Here is a 14824-nt window from a genome sequence, read left to right as displayed (position 1 = left end):
TAGCCTGGTGGTTAGAATAACCCTTAACAGTGCATGTGATCTGGGTTCAATTCCCACCGCTGCCTGTAAGGAGTTTGTACGTTCTCCCCGAGGCTGTGTTGGTTTCTTCCGGGTGCTCTGGTTTCCTCCCACAGTCTAAAGACATGCCGGTTGGAAGGGTAATTGGTCATTGGAAATTGTCCCGTGATTAGGCTAGGATTAAATCAGGGAATTGCTGGGCAGTGCGGCTTGAAGTGCTGGAAGAGCCTATTTTGCACTGTCTCAATAAATAGATAGATAGATAGATGAATAGATAACCACGTGTTACAAGGCATTGGAGCAGCAACCTGAAGGTCGTGAGTTCGAGCCCCAGCCGAGGCAACGTGTTGTGTCCTTGAGCAAGGCACTTAACCACACATTGCTCTGCGACGACACCGGTGCCAAGCTGTATGGGTCCTAATGCCCTTCCCTTGGACAACATCGGTGTCGTGGAGAGGGGAGACTTGCAGCATGGGCAACTGCCGGTCTTCCATACAACCTTGCCCAGGCCTGCGCCCTGGAGAGTGAAGACTTTCCAGGCGCAGATCCCTGGTCTCGCAAGACTAACGGATGCCAACAGTGGTATGCAGAAGATCATCTGTAGGCAGAACATGTTGAATCTTGAAGTAGGTGGACTACAGCAGCAGAGGTCAGTGGAGAGCATTCGGACTGACTGCAGTACCGTCTGGTATGGTGGGGGGTGGTGCTACTGCACAGGATCGAAGCAAGCAGCAGAAAGTTGTAAAATTAGTCAGCTCCTTCACTGGTACTAGCCTCAATAGTATCCAAGTTATTTTCAAGGAGCGGTGCCTCAGAAAGGCGGTGCCATCTTTAAGGACCCCCACCACCCAGGACATATGCCCTTTTCTCAATGTTACCATCTGGGAGGAGGTACGGGAGCCTGAAGGCGCACACTCGACAATCCAGGAACAGCTTCTTCTCCTCTGCCGTCCGATTCCTAAATGGCCATTGAACCCATGAACACTACCTCAATAGTTTTTTTTAAATATATTTCTGTCTTGCACCACTTATTCTTAATTTAACTATTTGATATACATATATATATTTAGACGGTATGTCCTTTTTTTCTATATGTATTGCATTGTACTGCAGCTGGAAAGTTAACAAATTTCACGACATATGCTGTTGATTCTGACATACACTCGATGGCCACTTCAGGAGGTGCTGGAAGTACCACACAAAACAGGAACGTACTTACGTACATCTGTAGAAGAATGAAGAGAAAATGTAATGTCCCATTATCACCACGTGCGCTTTGAGAGCAAGGGAGGAGGGGAGTACCATGTCAGAAGACATCATCTCATTAGCCTGGGAATTACTGTTAGCAATACTAATGGGTGAACGCTTAATGAGTTTGTCTGGCATTCCCGTGTCTGCTATTCCAGTGGAGAATTTAATCCCGGAAAATAAACAAGTTAAACACTTGCGCTAACGCAGCCAAAAAAAAAGAGGAGGAATACCATAAAACACAATAAGCGTTTGCCTCAATCTTGCAAAGTGAATAATTTCTGCTGCCAGACAATGGCACTGCTCACCTTAATAAACTAGGATGTGAAAATGCTGTGCGGTTCTGAGAAAGCAGGGAGTCTGAATCAGTGTCTCCTGGTAGAGAGGTCACCGTCAGTGCAATGAGGAGAAGAGGAAGATGTATTATTTTGGGCAATGTTTTCTCTGAAGAGCAACTGAACCTTGAAAGAGGTATATTAGATCCCGGTAAACTGTTTGCGCATTTATTTATTGCGTTGCGCAAGTATCCACTCTTGCCAGCTGATTAAGAGGAAGTGAATTTGATTAGCCTGTGTCATGATGCCTGAGAAATAGTTTGTTGAATTCCAGTACAGGGTGTTTTTTTTTGCTAAAGAGGATAATTTGTACTCTCCTGCATAATGAAGCGTGGCATAGCCCTCGTCATGAGCAGACTGACATGGCAGCCGCGTGAAAAACGCTACACTGTACAGAGAGGGAGGGGCGGGGGAGAGGGGGGAAGGGAGAGAGGGGGGAGGGGGGGAGGGAGAGAGGGGGGAGGGGGGAGAGAGGGGGGAGGGGGGGAGGGAGAGAGGGGGGAGGGGGGAGGGGGGAGGGGGAGGGGGGAGGGGGGAGGGGGGAGGGAGAGAGGGGGGAGGGGGGAGGGAGAGGGGGGAGGGGGAGAGGGGGGAGGGGAGAGGGGGGAGGGGGGAGGGAGAGAGGGGGAGGGGGGAGGGGGGAGGGAGAGAGGGGGAGGGGGGAGGGAGAGAGGGGGAGGGGGGAGGGGGGGGAGGGGGGAGGGGGGAGGGAGAGGGGGAGGGGGGAGGGGGAGAGGGGGAGGGGGGAGGGGGGAGGGGGGAGGGGGAGGGGGAGGGGGGAGGGGGGAGGGGGGAGGGGGGAGGGGAGAGGGGGAGGGGGGAGGGGGGAGGGAGAGAGGGGGGAGGGGGAGGGAGAGAGGGGGGAGGGAGAGAGGGGGGAGGGGGAGGGAGGGAGGGGGGAGGGAGAGAGGGGGGAGGGGGAGGGAGAGAGGGGGGAGGGGGAGGGAGAGAGGGGGGAGGGGGGAGGGAGAGAGGGGGGAGGGGGAGGGAGAGAGGGGGGGAGGGAGAGAGGGGGAGGGGGGGAGGGAGAGAGGGGGGAGGGGGAGGGGGGAGGGGGGAGGGGGAGGGGGGAGGGGGAGGGGGGAGGGGGAGAGGGGGAGGGGGGGAGGGGGGAGGGAGAGAGGGGGAGGGGGGGAGGGGGGAGGGAGAGAGGGGGAGAGAGGGGGAGAGAGGGGGGAGGGGGAGGGAGGGAGGGGGGAGGGAGAGAGGGGGGAGGGAGGGAGAGGGGGAGGGAGAGAGGAGAGGGGGAGAGGGAGGGGAGGGGGAGAGGGGGGAGGGGAGAGATGGGGAGGACGGGGGGAGGGAGAGAGGGGGAGAGAGGAGAGGGGGAGGGAGAGAGGAGAGGGGGAGAGGGAGGGGAGGGGGAGAGGGAGGGGGAGAGGGAGGGGGAGAGGGAGGGGAGGGAGAGAGGGGAGGGGGAGAGGGAGGGGAGGGAGAGAGGGGAGAGGGAGGGGAGGGGGAGGGGGAGAGGGAGGGGAGGGAGAGAGGGGAGGGGGAGAGGGAGGGGGAGAGGGAGGGGAGGGAGAGAGGGGAGGGGGAGAGGGAGGGGAGGGAGAGAGGGGAGGGGGAGAGGGAGGGGAGAGGGAGAGAGAGAGGGGAGGGGAGGGGAGGGGGGAGAGGGAGGGGAGGGGGAGAGAGAGGGGAGGGGGAGGGGAGGGAGAGAGAGGGGGAGAGAGGAGGGGGGAGGGAGAGAAGGGAGGGGGAGAGAGGAGAGGGGGAGGGAGAGAAGGGAGAGGGAGAGAAGGGAGGGGGAGAGAGGAGAGGGGGAGGGAGGGAAGGGAGGGGGAGAGAGGAGAGCGGGAGGGTGAGAGGGGAGGGAGAGGGAGGGGAGGGAGAGAGAGAGGGGAGAGGGAGGGGAGGGAGAGAGAGAGGGGAGAGGGAGGGGAGGGAGAGAGAGAGGGGAGAGGGAGGGGAGGGAGAGAGAGGGGAGAGGGAGGGGAGGGGGAGAGAGGGAGAGGGAGGGGAGGGGGAGAGAGGGAGAGGGATGGGAGGGAGAGAGAGGGGAGGGGAGAGAGGAGAGGGGAGGGGGAGAGAGGGGAGGGGGAGGGAGAGAGGGGAGGGGGAGAGGGGAGAGGGGGAGGGAGAGACAGGGAGAGGGGGAGGGGGAGAGAGGAGAGGGGGAGGGGGAGAGAGGAGAGCAGGAGGGAGAGAGGGGAGGGGGAGGGAGAGGGGGAGAGTGAGGGATAGGGAGAGGGGAGGGGAGAGTGAGGGGGAGGGGGAGAGTGAGGGGGAGGGGGAGGGAGAAAAGGGGGAGGGGAGAGTGGGGGAAAGGGAGAGGGGAAAGAGAGGAGGGAGAGGGGAAGGGTGGGGGTAAAGAAGGGGAGGGGAGAGGGGTTTAAGAGGGGGAGGAGGAGAGGGGGAGGGGAGGATGGGGAAAGAAGGGGAGGGGGAGAGAGGGGAAAGGGGAGGGGAGAGAGGGGAAAGGGGGAGGGGGAAAGGGGAGGGGGGAAAGGGGAGGGGGAGGGGGAAAGAGGGGGGAGAGAGGGGAGGGGGAGGGGGAGAGAAAGGGGGAGGGGAGAGAGACGGGGAGGGGTGGGGAAATGGGTGAGGGGAAGGGGGAGAGATAGGGGAGGGGGAGAGAGAGGGGAGGGGGAGGTGGGGGGAGATGGGGAGAGAGATGGGGAAGAGGGAGAGAGGGAGGAGTGTGAAAGAGGCGGGGAGGACTGGGGGAGGGAGAGAAGGGGTGTGGCCTGAGGGGGAGAGAGGGGCAAAGACTTGGGGGGAGGGAGGAGAAGGACTGGAGGGAGAAAGTAGGAGAAGGATAGATGGGGCAAATTGGAGAAAGAGAGAGGGGTGGAGGACTGCGGTGGAGGGAGAGGGGGGCATTCTGGAGGGGAGGGAGAGAGGGGGACAGGACTGGGGGGGAGGGAGAAAGAGGGGGTGGGTTGGGGGGAGGGAGAGAACAGGGAGGCCTGGGGGGGAGGGGGAGGACTGGGATGGAGGGAGAGAAGGGAGTTAGGACTGGGGGGGAGGCTGACAGTCTGGGAGGGAGAATGACAGGACTGGGAGGGAGACTGGGTAGAACTCAGTGGGGAGAGTAGGGGGAACACCGGGGGGAGGGAGAGAGGGGGAAAGGCAGGAGGGGAGGGAGTGAGGGGGGAGGCCTGGAGAGGGAAGGAGGTGAGAGGACTGCGGCGGAGGGATGGGGGGAGGACTGGGGTGGGAGAGAGTGGGGGAGTGAGAGAGGGGGAAGGACTGGATGAATGGAGAGGGGGGAGGGAGAGAGAGGGTGAGGACTTGGGGAGGATGGGGAGAGAGTGGGGAGGATGGGGAGAGGGGGTGGGAGAGAGAGGGGGAGGATTGGGGGAGGGAGAGAGGGGAGCCAAAGGGGGAAGGAGGGGAGAGATGGGGAACAAGTGAGAGAGGGGAGAATGGGGTGGGAAGAGTAGAGATGGGGCTGGTGGGGTGGGAGGGAGAGGGAGGGAGAGAGATGGGGAGGGAGAGAGTGATAGGCAGAGAATGGGGAGAGAGGAGGAGGATGAGGGTGTGGGAGGAGAGATGGGGAGAGAGGGAGGGAGCCAGAGGTGGGAGGGGGAGGGAGGGAGAGAAGGAGGTGGAGAGAGAAAGAGACTTTATACAGCAATTGCAGTCGGCATTGAGGTGTTTCATCGACCTCTGTCAGCTCTGTCCCACTGGGCTGCTGCCCATAACAAACCAGTACAGGAAGTCTCCACCATTCTCTTCACCCCACCTCCCCAGCTCTTAGATTCAGATCAAGAGTGCATCCCTTTGAGGCAGGTCCCACAGGTGGAAGAGGGGAAAGGCACCAGAAAGCAAAAACTGGGGCGGCGAACACAGTACGCGCTCCAAGATGGTGCCAAGCAGTGAGCAATGTTGGGTCGCAGTTCAAATTTAGCTGTTTTTTAAAAAAAGTTGCTTAATTTTGTATTACTTTTGAGTTCATAAGGATGGTTTTGGGGACAAAGAGGGGAGTTAGGGGGCGGATTTGGGTTTAGGAACGGGAATGTGGCTGAATTAGAAGTCAGACCAGTGATCGTCTCCACTCCAGGTTCAAAAATTAGTGATGTGGACATGCAACGTCTGTGCTTGGATGTCAGAAGTCAGGATAGTAGACCAATATTGAAACGCTTCTCCAGCATTTTGTGTGTGTTGCTCAGGTTTCCAGCATCTGCAGATTTTCTCTTGTTTGCGATTGGGTTAACATCTACGGAGTATTTGGTGGCTCTGGGCTGGAGTTCCAGAGAATGGTGAGGTGGGAAGGTTTGGGGGATCTCATTGAAACCTATTGAATATTGAAAGGCCTAGGTATAGTGGATGTGGAGAGGGTGTTTCATATAGTGGGGGAGTCTAGGATCAGAGGGCACATGTTCAGCATAGAAGGCGCCCCTTTTAGATGAAGAGGAGTTTCTTTAGCTAGAGGGTAGTGAATCCGCTGTTGATGCCAATTCATTTGGTACATTTGAAGTGCAGATTGATGCATTACCTCTATACAATGAGTGGATTTCTTTTGCGCCCTTCTGAGAGATTTATCAGGAGCACTGTATACGCAGGGTCCTTAGCATTACTAATGATCTTCCCCATTCATCCAACAATGTGTTTGACTTCAACCATCAGGCAGGAGGTACTGTAACATTAGGACAAAGACTGTTCGGATGGGGAACAGCTTCTTCTCCCAGGCTGTGAGATTACTGAACTCCCTGCCGTCACCCAGCTCATCGTATGAAATGCCAGTAGTGAGTATTTTTTGACTTGTAAATGTACCTTATTAGTTGTTAATATATTAGTGGTAATATTACCTTTGTGTTGTGTGTGAGTTACATGTACTGTGTTGTGCATCTTGGTCTAGAGGAATATTGTTTCGTTTGGTTGTACACACGTGTACAGTGAGACGACCAAAATCTTGAATGAACTTGAGCTTCCTTGAACACGAGAAATTGTGCAGACGCAGGAAATGCAAAGCAAAATACTCAAAGTGTTGGAGGAACTCAGCTGGTCAGGCAGCTTCTGTGGAGTGGCATAGACAGTTGACGTTTCAGGTCGAGACCCTTCTTCAGGAAGAGGGAAGATCCCAGAATAGAAAGGTGGGGGGACGGGGAAAGAGGATAATGAAAAGGTGATGGGTGAAGCCAGGTATGTAGGAAAGGTAAAGGGACTGGCAAGGAAGGAATCTGATAGGAGAGGAGAGTGGACTTCAGGAGAAAGGGAAGGAATAGGCAAGTGAGAAGAGGTAAAAGGCAGAAGAAGAACGGGGAGAAAGGGGGGGGGAAATTATTGGAAGGGGAAATCGATATTCATGCCACAAAGTTGGAGGCTACCCAGATAAAATATAAGGTGTTGCTCCTCCACCCAGAGGTGGCACAAGAGGAGGCCATGGACTGAGATGTTTTAATGGGAATTAAAATATTTGGCCACCAGGAAGTTCTGCTTTAGGCGAATGGAGCAGAGGTGCTCGATAAGGCAGTCCCCAATTTACGATGGGTCTCATTAATGTAGAGGAGTCCGCATTGGGAGCACTGCACACAATAGCTCTGCTATTGGAGACATGAGACTGCCTTTTGACTGCTGGTGGAATCGCTCTGCTGCCAGAGAGGGAAGCCTGTGTGACCTGCTGGAGAATGTTACCCAGGTTTTCTGCATTTTGGATATGAACTTGGGCTATGGACTTTTTTTTTACCAGTTTTATATTTTTCATATTCTGTGTTTTTCACTCAATCTCTCTCATTTTTTTTGTGGGACTGGTGTAGGGGGTTGATGTATCTGCTCCAACTTTGTTTACTTTTTTTTGTGCGGGGAGGAGGGATTTTGGGGATGATACATATGTTGCCATTCTTTTCTTTCTTGGTTTTGTGGCTATGTGGAGAAGAAGAATTTCAGTGTTGTATACTTTGATAATGAATGAACCGTTGAACATTTGAATAGTGACCCCAGCGGATCTGCAGGTGAAATGTCGCCTCACCTAGAAGGATGGTCTGGGGCTTTGAATGAACTGTCTTGATTAGTAAGGGCGTCGAAGGTCACAGGGAGAAGGCAAGAGAATGCAATTGAGAGGGAAATTAAATCAGTCATGATGAAATGGCAGAGCAAGTTTGATGGGCCAGATGGTTTAATTCTGCTCCTATGTCTTAGGGTGGTTGACATTGGCAGGAAAATATGGGTCTTGGAAGTCAACCTTTATGATGACTCATTCTTGGGACACGAACAGGCATATAAGTTATTCTATATGGGCACATTAAATAAACACATATTGTACATAAACTCCCTCTACACACTCTATTCCTCTTCTTCACACTCTCCACTCTTACAGGTTTTGCATCACTTACCACTTTCTTAAAAAAATGAGCTTAAAATTTTAACACCTTGTAGACTCTGACCTCCCCATACCCCTCCGTGGAAACACTACTTGGGGTTCTGCCAGGGTGGATGACTAAAGGCTGGGTAATAGATTGTAATGTCCTTTTTTATAGTGCAGTTTTAATAGTTCTTGACCTTCTGCTGAGAGGGGTGCCTTTAAAAAGATTTGTACATGAGTAGGCAAGGATGATTAATCGGAAGCTGATTGAAGAGTATGGAGTTCATCTGAACTAGCCTCTGCATTACATGAACAGACATGCCTAGCCTCCCTCACCATTTAGCAAGGGCACATCAGTATTCTCCTCAGCTGTGAGTTAGTTAACCTTGAATTCAGTACAATTTCATGGCAGTTGTATTCTGTAGTGGAAACCTCATCACACCCTGACCAATAACTGGATTCTCATTAACTGTGAAATACGCAGTGTGATTTTCCTGGGCATGTGCAAATTATTAGGGTAGAAATTCAGTAACTGCTAATGTGTCACTACACAGCTGGTCTAACCTTGAGGACAGAGATGGCTAACAACTCTAATCCTTGAAATAGCTGGAAGGATGTTGTAAACTCAATCACTCACACCTCTCTCTCACGCCCACACGCACAAGTACTGCTCACTCACAATGGCACGTTTTGCATACAACTCACAAACACACACACACACACACACACACACAAACACAAACACAAACACAAACACAAACACACACACACACACACACACACACACACACACACACAACACCTCTCACACACACACATCTTTCCCACCTGCACACATAAATGCAGATACAAACACACAAACGTGAAGTACAGCTGACTGTAATTTGGTAGATGTAGAACTGTTCTCGTACTAAAGAAGACTGAGAGCAAGTTTGGAGGAGGTGGTCAGGGTTGGAATGGGTTTAGAGAGGGTAAACAGTGGGCACCTTTTTCTATTAACAACTTGGGTGGCGGGGGTGGGGGAGTGTGGAAGGGAGATGCCTCCAGGCAGAGGTGATGGTCCTGATCTGAAGAGGAGAAGATGGCGGCGTGACGCAGCTCGCAGCGGCCACTCCGGTGATGAATATCTGTAATCTGTCAAGTAGGATGCCGTGCACAATCCTGATTTGATAGAGGCAGATGGGAGAGCACGGAGGAACATCTGAAATGCCTGCTTCGCTGCTGCTGCTACTGTGTGATCCAGGATCTCCGGAGGGGAAGGCCCGGAATCCTTGGCTTTGACTGTTGCTTGGCGGCCGGGCCGGGGTCGAAGCGCTCGGCAGAGATAGTGCTCGGTGTTGGAGGGCTGGTCGGCGGCTCGAAGTTTTCGGATGGACTCAGAGTCCTCTGCAGTCGGGTGCTTCCATGGTGCTGCATCGGCAAGTTTGCGGTGCTGGAGGTTCATGGCAGGGAGAGTTTCTCCCTTCTACTGTCTGCGTGAGATGATGGGGCTATCGGGACTTTGAGACTTTTTTTTAACCGTGCCCATGGTCTGCTCTCATCAAATTACGGTATTGCTTTGCACTGTTGTAACTATATGTTATAATTGTGTGGTTTTTCTCGGTTTTTCAGTCTTGGTTTGTGTTTCTGTGATATCACACTGGAGGAACATTGTATCATTTCTCAATGCATGCATTACTAAGTGACAATAAAAGAGGACTGAGTGTCCTCATAATCTAATCTAATCTAATCTCTGTTCTGTAGCAGCATTGAGTGGGGGGGGGGGGGTTCCCAACCTGGGATCCACAGACCCCTAGCTCAGTGGTATTGCTCCATGCCATGTGAAAGGTTGGGGTCCCTGGCATAGAGGATGTCAGGCTGCTTAAAAGGGAACTGAAAGGTGATTGAGAAAGTCATCTGCAGGGAAATGGCACAGGACAGATTGCTCTAGAAAGCATGGAGACTCTGGACTAAATGGTCTTTTTCTGTATGGCAACCATTCTATAATTCTTACACCCAACCCACTTCGTTCAGTGTTGTCAATAAATGATCTGTTTAAATTATCTGCAACATCCTTACAGTCAGCGTCAGCAAGAGCAGGAAATTGATTGTAGACTTCAGAAGGGGAAATTGGGAGAGCGCTTACCCGTTGAGGGACCAGCGGTGAAGAGGGTGGGCAGTTGCATGTTCTTCGACATCAACATCTCGGAGGATCTATCCTGGGCCCAACATATTGATGAAATCATGAAGAAGGCATGCCAGCAGCTCTGCTCTATCAAGAGTTTGAGATTTGGTATGTCGCCAAAGACTCCCTCAGAATTTCCACAGATGTAACACAGAGAGCACAGTGACTGGTTGCGTAACCCCCTGCTATGGAGGCTCCAATGCACAGGATAATACGAGGCTGCAGAGGTTTGTAGACTCGGCCTGCCCATCACAGGCACAAGCCTCCCCATTATTGAGCACATCTACATGAAACGCTGATGCAGGAAAGCAAAATCCATTATTAGGGACCTCCACCACCCAGGACATGCTCTCTTCTCACTGTTGCCATTGGGAAGAAGGTACAGGAGCTTCTGAACTCCCCTCCAGGTTCTGGAACCCCTCAACCATCAGGCTCTTGAACCAGAGTGGATAACTTCACTCAACTTCACTTGCCCCATCGTTGACCTGTTCCCGCAACCAATGGACTCACTTTCAAGGACTCTTCATCTCATGCTGTCAATTGCTTAATTGTTTCTTATTATTTATTTATTTTTGCATTTGCACAGTTTGTTGTCTTCTGCACTCCGGTTGAATACCCAAGTTGGACGATCTTTCATTGATCCAGTTATAGTTACTATTCTATAAATTTGCTGAGTATGCCCACAAGAAAATGAAACCCAGGGTTGTATATGGTGACATATATGTACTTTGATAATAAAATTTACTTTGTGTTTTGAACTTTGATGGGAGAGGGGAACTGGTTGCAAGTTTTGTTTACAAAGAAGACAACTGAACCACAGTCAAGTTTGGTGGGTTGTGTCCTTGATTATCCTGGCAGCACGGCTCCGACAGCGTGTGGTGTAAAGTGAGTCCAAGGACGGAAGATTGGTTTGTGTGATGTGCTGGGCTGTATTCATGATCTTCTGCAGCTTCTCTGGTCTTGGACAGGACAACTTCCATACCAGGTTGTGATGCACCCTAGAAGAATGCTTTCTACGGTACATCTATAAAAATTAGTGAGTGTTTTAGGGGACAGGCCAAATTTCTTTAGTTTTTTTAGGAAGTAAAGGTGCTGGTAGGCCTTCTTGGCAGTGGACTCTGCTTGGTTGGACCAAGTCAGGTTATTTGTGATATTGACCCTGAGGAACTTAAAGCTTTTGACCTGTTCCACTTGCACACCACTGATGTAAATGGGGTCGTGCGGTCCGCTACTCCTTCTGAAGTCAACAACCAATTCCTTTGCCTTGCTGACGAAGTAATAATAATGATGATTTGTCATTATGTCTGACAAATGTCATGGAAGTTATTGCTTTGAGGCAGCAGTACAAGGCAATACAAAAAAAATACCATAGGTTACAAATATAAAAATAAAAAATAAATAGGTGAAAAAGAGAGCAAATTGGTGAGGTAGTGTTTATGGGTTCATGGCCTGTTCAGAAATGTGATGGCAGAGGGGAAGAAGCTGTTCCTGAATTTCTGAGTGTGTATCTTCAGGCTCTTGTACCTCCTCCCTGATGGTAGCGATGAGAACAGAACCTGTCCTGGATGGTGAGAGTCCTTAATGATGGCTTCTTGATGCATCGCCTTTCGAGGATGTTCTTGATGGTGGGGAGGTTAGTGTCCATGATGGAGACGGCTAAGTTTACAACTTGCTGCAGCTTTTTTTCCCAGTCTTGAGCGTTGGTGCCTCCATACAAGATGGCGATGTAACCAGTCCGAATAGTCTCTCCAGTGAACTCAGCAGAAAGTTGTTCGAGTCTTTGGTGACATACTAAATCTCCTTAATGCCCTAATGAAGTATAAGTGCTGCTGTATCTTCTTTGTGATTGCACCAAAGTGCTGAGCCCAGGACAGATAATCAGAAACATGAAACTGCTAACAATTTTCACTGCTTACCCCTCAATGACACCTTCCATTGCAAACCCCTGCTGTGTTTTGTTCCATCTTCCACTTCCTGAAGTCCACAATCAATTTCCTGGTCTTGCTGGCATTGAGTGCAAGGTTGTTGTTGCAACACCACTCAACCAGCTGATTTGTCTCACTCCAGTACGCCTCGCCATCTGAGATTTTGCCAACAGCAGTGGTGTCGTCAGCAGATTTGTAGATAGTGTTTGAGCTGTGCCTAGCTACACCGTTGTGGGTGTAGATAGAGTACAGCGATGGGCTAAGCACACATTCTGTGTTGATTGACAGCGAGGAGGAGGGAATGGATGCATTTGAAATCCATCACTTTCCCATCTGCATTAACTTCTGCTGAGTATCATTGTCTAAACCAAGGATTCCCATTAACCAACGGGTCTGTGAATCCAGCTGGGAAGCCTTGGTGACTTTCGTAAACACTCAGTGCCTACGTTATTAGATACAGAATGTACCTAATAAAGTGGCCACTGAGTGTATGTTGGTGATATTCTGCTGCTGTAGCCCATCCACTTCAACGTTGTGTATTCAAAGATGCTCTTCTGCACACCACTGTTGTAACGTGTAGTTATTTGAGTTCCTGCCAGCTTGAACCAGTCTGGCCATTTTCCTGTGACCCCTCTTATTAACAAGTTTCACCCACAGAGCAGCACTCACTGGATGGTTTTTTTTTGCATTATTCTCTGTAAATTCTAGAGACTGCTAAGGGTGAAAAATCCCGGGAGATCAGCAGTTTCTGAGATACTCAAGCCATCCTGTCTGGCACCAACAATCATTCCATGATCGAAGTCATTTAGATCACATTTCTTCCCCATTCTCATGTTGATCTGAACAACAGCAGAACGTCTTGACCATGCTTGCATGCTCTTATGCATTGAATTGGTGCCATGGGATTGGTTGATTAAATAATTACATTAATAAGCAGGTATACAGGTGTACCTAATAAAGTGGCCAGTGCTTGTGAGTGTATGCCATTAATTATTCACTTATTGAGATAGAGTGCCGAAAAGGCCCTTCTGGCCTTTCCAGCTGTACCGCCCAGCACCCCTGCCCACCGATTTAGCCCTAACTTAATCACAGGACAATTTACAATGACCAATCAACCTATCAACAGGTGCATCTTTGGTCTGTGGGAGGAAACCCGAGGAAACCCACACAGTCACAGGGAGAGCGTACAAACTCCTTACAGACAGTGGCGGGAATTGAACCGGTGTGGCTGGTGCTGTAAAGCCTTATGGTAACTACCACACTCCTGTGCTGTCCCAATACTTGATGGAATGAGTGAAACTGCCTCTGGTTGTCACATGTCACGCCAACACACCACAACAAATTCTCAGTACATGTAAGTAAATATGGTGAATAAAATTGATTCCTGATATAAAATTCAACATTGCTAGACAGGTCAGGGTTTCATAAATTTAATTTTCAAATGAATCAAAATCCATGGACTAACCACCAGAAATTACACTGATTCCTGCATCTGCAGTCTCCATTTTACTTTGATGATATTTTAAACCATAAATTAAGGAAATCAGATTAAAGCCAATATCAATCAATTTAACTAATCAGAGGCCAGAGGACAACATAATCTGTAAAGGTCTTTGGGTCAAATGTTACTTAATCTCATTGTGATTAGCGCAAATGACAACCAGTTGAGATGGGAGAACGTTGAAATAAATTGCTAACACTCACAATCCACGGATCTCTCAGCTCCCTTGTAAAGTAGCAGGCTGAGGCTGTGATCCAGTGTGAAGCTTCATGACGCTGCTAAAGATTTGATACAAGGACCACCTCAGGCTGATTGAAACTTCCCTCATCCCCAGCATGGGTGTGCAAAATGGAAGTTTCAATGATTCCCGTGTAGGAGCGTTTATGTTGAGGAAGATCCCATTGAAAATTTCACTCATTTGCACTTTTTGAACATATACTAGAAAGTTTGTGAACCCTGTAGGATTTTCTATATTTCTGCATAAATATGATTAGATCTTCACAGAGGTCCTACAGCTAGATAAAGAGAACCCAAATTAAATAAGTAACATAAAAACATTAAACTTGTCCATTTATTTATTGAGAAAAATAATCCAATGTTACATGTATTTCTTGGAAAAAGTATGTGAACCTTTACTTTCAGTAACTGGTATGACCCCCTTCTATGGTAATAACTTCAGTCAAACATTTCTGGTCACTGTTGATCAGTCCTGCATATCGGCTTAGAGGAATTTTAGGCCATTCCTCCTTAAAGATGGTGCTGGGCACATGGCCAAGTGGTTAAGGCGTTCGTCTAGTGATCTGAAGGTCGCTAGTTCGAGCCTCAGCTGTGGCAGCATGTTTGTGTCCTTGAGCAAGGCACTTAACCACACATTGCTCTAGTCTGTGCGAGGAGTGGCGCCCCACACAGACTTCCAATCTGTGCCTTGTAAGGCATGAAAATGCCCGACGCAGCCCTCTCATGGTCTGAGTCGACTTTCCCTCCCTCCTTAAAACTGCTTCAACTCTGGGATGTTGGTGGGCTTCCTTGCATGAACTGCTTGCTTCAGGTCCTTCCACAACATTTCTACAGCATTAAGGTTAGGAGTTTGACTTGGCCGTTCCAAAACACAAATTTTCTTCTTTTTAAACCATTCTGTTGTTGATCTACTCTTGTCTTTTGGGCCATTGTCTTGTTGAATTATTGAACTTATATTCAGCTCCAGGTGAAGACTGCCACCCTGATATTCTCCTGTAAAATGTCTTGATACAATTTTGAATTCATTGTTCCCTCAATGATTGGAAGTTGTGCAGGCCCTGGTGAATCAAAGCAGCCCCAAACCGTGACGCTGCTTCCACCATGCTGCACAGTTGATTTGAGGTTTTGGTGTTGGTGTGCAGTGCC

At 50.2% G+C, this 14824-nt stretch overlaps 1 long non-coding RNA gene across 1 annotated transcript in view; it reads left to right on the top strand.

Annotated features, from left to right (window-relative positions):
- Positions 1 to 1641: 1641 nt before the first annotated feature.
- LOC134350289 (uncharacterized) overlaps positions 1642 to 14824 on the top strand; it is a 58885-nt gene continuing 45702 nt past the window's right edge. Inside the window, exons 1-2 of the long non-coding RNA XR_010018863.1 lie at positions 1642 to 1737; positions 6177 to 6295. This is a non-coding gene — a long non-coding RNA (uncharacterized LOC134350289). The remainder of the gene's footprint in view (positions 1738 to 6176; positions 6296 to 14824) is intronic.

The sequence above is a fragment of the Mobula hypostoma genome, chromosome 8 (assembly GCF_963921235.1).
Source record: "Mobula hypostoma chromosome 8, sMobHyp1.1, whole genome shotgun sequence".
Classification (NCBI taxonomy): Eukaryota; Metazoa; Chordata; class Chondrichthyes; order Myliobatiformes; family Myliobatidae; genus Mobula; species Mobula hypostoma.
Note: the sequence above shows the minus strand (reverse complement) of the source record. Positions and strands in the feature narration are given on the sequence as shown.